The 7,556-nt window shown below is 42.4% G+C and overlaps 1 pseudogene; it reads right to left on the bottom strand.

Annotated features, from left to right (window-relative positions):
- Positions 1 to 4,464: 4,464 nt before the first annotated feature.
- LOC102491595 (cytosolic iron-sulfur assembly component 2A pseudogene) overlaps positions 4,465 to 7,556 on the bottom strand; it is a 31,913-nt pseudogene continuing 28,821 nt past the window's right edge.

The raw sequence follows: 7,556 nt of genomic DNA, 5'->3' as shown, positions 1-7,556 counted from the left end.
AGTTTCAGTCAAAACAATCAAATAAGCTGTTAGAGCCACCTCCAGCTGCTCAAGTGAGCACATTAAACTTGGACTCACTAAACTTTATGTACATCAATAAACTTGGCCTGATCTGCTATATTCTACTCTCCTTGGCCCACACTCTTAGGATCCACTTCCACACATGTTTTCCATATTTTTACTGATACGTATTAGAAAGGTCTTGCTCATTTTCTAGTTATGTACACTATTCTTCCTGGGGCATAGAGTATTCTTGTCCCTCTGGAGCATGCTATGATTTGACCCTACTTAGAGGTCTAGTGGCAACTGAGGGTGATTGTGGTCAGTATGGAGGAAAGTGAATATCCCCCTTCAAGGCGTTGACTCCTGGGAAAGTTATCAGGATTTTCAATTATGAGGTTAGCCGGTGACACTGTGGAGTGACTGCTTCTGGGACATGAGGGTTTAAGATAGTCCGTTTTATTGGGTTCCATTCAGATGTCCCCAATCTAAGTTTCATGTTCCAGATTTTTTCCACTCATTTCCCTAGTTGTCATATGAGATACTTGTGTCGACGGAAAAAAATAATCAACTGTAAAATTAATAATTAATTAATATGGTTTATTTCCAAGATAAATGTGAGTGACCTAGGCCCGGAGAAGAGGCATACATGCCTTTCTTGGGGTGATCATGTACAGAGATTCCTTTTATTTGTTTTTGAGATTGACAGACAATATCTAATGAAAAGATTTTCCATTGGTCTGGCCCAAAAAGGCAGGACATGTAGAAGCGGGGCTTGTAGGTTATAGGTGGGTCCCACAATTCTTAGGTTGGTGATTGGAAGGGAAGATCTGTGTCTTGGGAAGAGATTAGTTAAAGAAAGGCTTAATCTACATCTTAAGGAAAAGGGAAGTTCTGAGTCTTGGGAAGAGATAAGCAAAAGAATATACTGTAATGGATTGAAATATACATCTCAAAGATACTATGCCAGGGACAGGAGGTAGGAAGAATCCTGTTAATAGAAAATAAATGGTCTGTTAATGTTTGTGGGCATGACCTCCCCAGTCCCTTTTGAAAAGATTTTGGAAAACAGGAAAAGTAGACTTCTGTCCACACTTGTGAGACTTTAAATTCAACTGTTGTTCACAGCCAATGCAATTACATTTTCTGTTTGGTTTTCAGAAATACCTGCCTTATCACTGCAAAACAAACAAACAGAAAATCTTGCTTTAGGGCTGTCATTGGGATTGTCTGGGTCTCACCACTGCTGGCTCCGAGAACAGACACAGAGACTTCAATCCACACCATAGTCCCTGTGGTCATTATTAATTTCATGTAAAATCAAGTTTAGCCACTGGGACTCCCAAGGCACTTGCCTCAGTTGGCACTTAATCACAGTCAAGGAAAGGTGATAGCTTTGTTAATTCTGATGCTAGTGACCAGTAATGAATTAATTTGATTAATTCTCCCATTTCCCACTGACAATGAATTTAGCACTGTTTAAGCCCAAAAGCAGAACAAATCAACTCCAACTCCTATTTTTGTGAGTATCTCCTATGGTCACTCCCAACATTAATTCTGCCTCAGAGTCCAGCCCAGGAAACAGTAACAACACTGAAATTTGAGCAAGCAAGAGTTGATAGTTATGACCAATTTCCAGGGATTTAGCTGCTATGTGGAATGAGAGAAAGCTCTGAAGAACACCCTGAGGGAGAGTACTCAAGGAAAAAGAAATGGAAGGGAGAGAGCCCTCCTGAGGCTGAGACCAATCTATTAGAGAGGGTGTGGTTTCAGCTCAACAGATGATAAAGGCGTTCTCTGGGTTGAGCTGAACCAGAGTTAACCCATATTTGTTGGATCAAGATGGTGAGTGAACAAAACCTGTGAGCTAGAGTAGAAGGAGGAACTTTCCTCATGCCCCAATAAACACTGTAGGATGTCCACACAATTCACCTGGGGACTACCCAGGGGAAGGAGAGGTGCTTTGAAACTTGTTGAGAAGTCTACTGGGCATGGCTGGAATTACTGATTCGCTGTTGAGAAGCTCTCTGGTGGGGTGTTAACTGAACACTAGTAGCCATAGAGGTACCTGCAGAACTCACTGGGGAGCTGCTTTGGAATGACCAGATAGCACCCAGCGTGACCCATATGGTGCCTGGAACAACCTCTGCCTAACTTGCAGAGTCAGCTTCTCTGCCCAGAAGCTAGCTCCTGTGACCTGAAACTTAATGGGAAGTGAGCCCCATAGGTATGCAGCACTCCAGCCCAATGCCACAGGAACAAGAGGGCAGGAAGACACACCAGAACCAGGAGAGGGTTCTTCCTCCTTTGGCATCCCTCCAGTGACCCCCTGCCAACAGGGCCTAACATGGCAACAGCCGGCAGGGGGAAAATGATCCAGTATTTCAGCAGGGCCATCATATAATTCACAGTAAGTACAGATTAAAGGACAAAAGTCACTTGATCATATTGATAGATGCAGAAAAAGTATTTCATACAAAAGAAATGTTGGGAACTAAGAATGGAAGAGAACTTGCTTGTTTTGACACACCCATAGCAAGCATTATAACTAATGGTAAAAAACATAGATCTGTGCACTAAGGCATTAGCGATCAACTAATGTAGATAAATGAGAAAGGTGAAAACAACACTTGCCATTAAAAATATAAATACAGAAATTGGAAAGTTTGTACAGATAAATGATTAGAATTCATATGAAAGTTTCAAAAGTTGTTGAGTACATAATGAAATATAAAATCAAGTGCATTCTGTGCACCAAGGCCAGACAATTAGAAACTAATGACTTAGGCCTTTTGAGCCATTCTTACTCTGTCCGCTCAGGCCCAGTCCTCCCTCTTGGGGGTGTACTTTAGTTTTTACTTAATAAACTACCTTTTCCTTTCACTATTGGCATGTTTCATTCACTTTTTTGCTCCAGACACCTAGAACCTAGATATCATCACAGAAGCCATCCTGCAACATGTATCATGGCTGAGCCAGCCAGGAGGTAAGCCCCTAGTTGGGGATGCCCTCTACTCTGTTTCTTAACCTCGTCATCATTTTCATCTTCATTTCTGTTGAGTCTCTCAGTCAAAGCAGGCCAACTGAAGTGGGATTAGATCTTGGTATGGGCAACTCATAGGACTAAAAACCACCCCTGGATCAACCTGTTAAAGCCTTAAGCCCCTACGGGTGAAAAACTCTTCTTTCTCTCCTTCCTACACCCATATTTTCACTGGGTCTTTTGGCCAAAGTGAGTTATCTAGAGCGGAATTGACGGTTCTCAGTATGGGCAACTCCCATATAGGCCTGAACGCCTCTCTGACCCAGTTCATTAAGGCATTAAACCCTTAGGGATGGTGGACTTTTTTCTTTATCTATGAGACACCTATATCTTTCTAAACTACTTGTGGTGGTTTTCCTCTTTCTCCTGATCATGGTGTTTGCAGTCTACCTCTTTAGGTTACTCCAATCCTATAACGAAGACTCACCTGCCCCTTTTGGAAAATTGCAGAAACTATAAATTGGGCATTAGCCCCCTCCTTTTTTTTTCCAATAGAAGCACTATTGTTGCCAGAGAGACTCAAATTTGTGGGGATATGCAGGTCCTTGACTTTGCATAGGAAAGATGTCAAGAGAAAGCCGTGGAGAGTAAAGGCAGGTTTGCTTAGAAAAGGGTAGAGAACCCACTGCTCTGCGGGGGAAGCAGCCATGTGGGGAGACAGGGTGAGCAATTTGATTTCTTTTCAAAGGGAAAAGGAGAACTTTTGTCTAAAGGAAACAATGCCTTAAGCCACTGATTTTCCCATTTTCTGGTCTTATTAGGGTTCTATTATTGCCATTCTTATTCTAAACTGTTATGGTGCACTTATGAGTACCCAGCATGCTAATACAGAGCAAAGAGACCGTGCTGATGAGTACCCAGCATGCTAATACAGAGCAAAGAGGCTGTGCTGACTGCAAGTTAGGCAGAGGTTGTTCCAGGCACCATATGGGTCACGCTGGGTGCTATCTGGGTCATTCCAAGCACCATCTTGGTGACCTGGTTTCAGTCACTTCTTGTCAGGTTTTGATATCCCCCACCTCACTTTGGAACGTCCCTCCTGTCTCACTATGCTCCCTATCTACCTCTCCTGCCAATCTACTCTGATATAAAAGGAATATTTTCTAGGAAAAAAAAATCTCCTTACTACTTAAACTAAGCCAAGTGCCTTGGGCAAATAAAGAAAAGAAATGCAGGGTTTTGCAAGTAGAGTTTTTATTTTTTTGGTGGCGGGTTGTGGGGGGGGATGATAATCAAACTGACCCTATCAGGGGAAAACAAAAACAAAAACAAAGACCCTATAGAAGCTCAGGAAAATATGTATATTATCCGTGCTGCTAATTTATACACCCAATGTTTCCTCAGTCATTCCTGGGAATAACATGCCTATTAATATACCCAACTTAAGGCTATAGATTTCTTCTTGCTTGCCGGGGTCTTCCTTAATCCAACAGAGACTTCATCTTGGCTTCCAGGACTTGGCTCTCAGTGCTGTCCTGCGTCAGATGCTGTCTGCCCTCTTGAGGGCCATGACAACCCTGTTGAGGAGAAATTGCTGGTTGTCACACTTGTGGTCTCTGGAGTTATTCCCTATAGCTCTTACCATCAAGCTCTGTTTACCTCAGCCCTTTTTACTACAGGTTGTAGACCATTTTGCAAATCACTCAGGACCAGGCCTGATACGCTGCTGTGAGAACTAAGCCTTCAACACAATGACAGGCAATCTCCTGCCAGGCTTCTCTTGGTCTGTTCTCCAGGGCTTCTCTTCCTTTGCCATTTTCTCTGCTGCTCTCTGGAATAGCTTTTTTTCAGGGAACAACTCACCCTCAGCCCTTCCCATATCCCGAATTGCTTTTATTTCAGAACCAAATTGGAGTTTCAAGGGAGAGGCCAATATCAAATAACTACCTATTGGGGAGAAAAAACAAGTCCTGCTGCCTCTTTGAATCCTTGCTTGGGCCTAACTATACGTTACCTTATTCATATTCACTTTTGTGTGCTCCTTCTCTAAGGCAGAACCAGAGGAAAAATAGGTCATAGCTCTCAGGAAACCCCCAAGGATCCTGGAGTCACTCAGTCCAGCTGAAGATGTTCAGCCAAGGAAGTGGTCCTGGGGACCAGAAAGCTGAGGGTGCTCAGGCCACTGTCCTGGAGCTTCCCCATCTCCAAGGGATGCCTCAAGTGGGATCTTAGCTGTAGCGTGCTCAAGAGGTATTCACCCCAAGGATCCTGGGATGCACCAAGGAGGCCAAGGATGCGTGGCATGTACCTCAGTCCAGCTGAAGGCATTCAGCCAAGGAAATGGTACTGGGAACCAAATTGCAGTTCTATTAGGGACATTGTCAGGGACACTTAGCTTGTTCCCTCAGGGTTACCCACTGCCTAGGGGGGATTCCCCAGGTAGGGCTCTGATCCTAATTTGCCTATTCCTTCCTCTTCTGTCATTTCTTTTCTTTATAGGAGGCATGGGAAATAACCATAAAGAAAAAAATGGTTAATATTCTTTTGTAATACAACTTGGCCCAAATATAAAGAACAATGGTCACTAAATGGGACCATTAATTGTAGCACTATCTTACAGTTAGATTCACTATGTACAAGACAAGGGAAGTGGTCTGAAGTCCCAGATGTCCAGGCCTTTATGACTCTATACCAAGACCCTTCTCTATGCAGGAAAGTCAGTCAAATCCCTTCACTTAGGCTGTAACCAAATGGGGATATAATAGATGATTCCTTGTTACAAACCCCAATGGGACTCCCAACAGAACATAGTCCCCTCTATATTGCTCCTCACCTCTACCACAAGAATAGTTCTGCCCTCCCTAAAGGGGACAGAAGGAATAGATAATCAACCCATTTTTCCATCACATACTCGAAGTGGGACCCTCTACCCCCTCAAGGAAATAGCTGGACAAGAAGGCCCAATAAGAGTCCAAGTCCCCTTTGCCATTACTGATGTTCAATAATGCAGAGAGAAGTTGGGCACATATTCTGAGGACCCTGGTAAGTTTACTGATGGGTTCCAGACACTGACCCTGGCTTTTGACCTCTCTTGGAGGGATATACAATTCATTCTGGCTACCTGCTGTACCCTCATTGAGAAGGAATACATTTTAGGGACTTCATCCTCCTGCCCCCCACATCTAGCCAGGACAAGCCAATCACCAGCCCTCTATATTTAAGTTCTGAGCAGCCTCTTTCAGGGACTAGTATAGCTTAAGACTTTCTGCCCAGACTTCACCCTCCTGCCTCCCAGATCTAGCCAGATTTAACTCCAAAAACTAGGAAGAATATGTAAAATCCATCAGATGACCAGAAACCACTGCAAAGGCACAAGGAAAATGAGAAGCCAATAAAATATTCCTCCCCTAAGGGAAAAGAATAACTTCTCATCTTCTATGGACAATACAAGACAACTCACAGAAATGTCACATAAATAATTCAGAATATTCATAGTGACAAAGTTAACAGAGATGCAATGGAAGAGAGACAATGAACTCTAGAAGATGCAAGAGAAAGGAGACAATGAGTTCTGGGAGGTGAGGAAATTCTTGCACTACCAGAAAGAGGGAATACACATCATAAAAAAGAATGAAATGGAATTGTTAGAGATGAAGGCTATAATACAGGGAATCAAAACCTCCCTTGAAAGTCTTAAAAGCAGATTAAATTATGTAGAAGATCAAATCTCAGAAGTAGAAGATAGAACCTCTGACCTAGAAAGAGTCACCAAACCCTCCCCAAAATGAGAGTAATATACGAGTAATACTTGATACCAGTAAACACCCAGACATCCAGATAATTGGTATCCCAGAAGGTGAAGAAACTAATAAGGGCATGGATAATCTACTCCATGAAATACTGAAAGAAAACTTTCCAAACCTAGAGAGGCATTCAAATTTCCAGACCCAAGAAATACAAAGACCCCACATAGAATCAACCCAAGAAGATCTTCTTCAAGGCACATCATAGCCAGATTGACCAAAACCACAGACAGAGACAAGATAGCAAAATTGGCAAGAGAGAAACATCAAGTTACTTTCAAAGGATATTCCATCAGGCTAATGTCAGACCTCTCATCAGAAACAATGCAAGCAAGGAAAAAATGGGAAAATATATTCAAAGTGTTAAGTGAAAAACAATTTGAACCAAGAATACTACACCTGGTAAGATTATCCTTCATAGGGGAAAAAAAGGCAAAAACATTCTCAGAAAAACAAAACCTGAAAGAATTTACCAACACCAGACCAGATCTCCAAGAAGTCCTGAAGGAAGTGCTATACCGGGAAAACTAGAGTTGGGCACAGAGAAATAAGAGTACAAAGAACAACCAAGAGAATGCCCAGCCTAATGGTAGGGACAAGTCCGGAGTTGAATGTTAACTTCCAGAATTTAAATGGAAAAATCAGACCACAGTAGTGCTGCAAATTCAGCAGAAGAGAGATTAATTACATGAGACTGAACTGGTGAAATAGAATTTTATGACTTTTGATGAAAACATTATTGATTTTCTTCTATGCTTTTTTTTTTTTTT

This window comes from Tupaia chinensis, unplaced genomic scaffold (assembly GCF_000334495.1).
Source record: "Tupaia chinensis unplaced genomic scaffold, TupChi_1.0 Scaffold000332_1, whole genome shotgun sequence".
Classification (NCBI taxonomy): domain Eukaryota; kingdom Metazoa; phylum Chordata; class Mammalia; order Scandentia; family Tupaiidae; genus Tupaia; species Tupaia belangeri.
The sequence above is the reverse complement of the archived record's forward strand: the minus strand, read 5'-3'. Positions and strand labels throughout refer to the sequence as shown.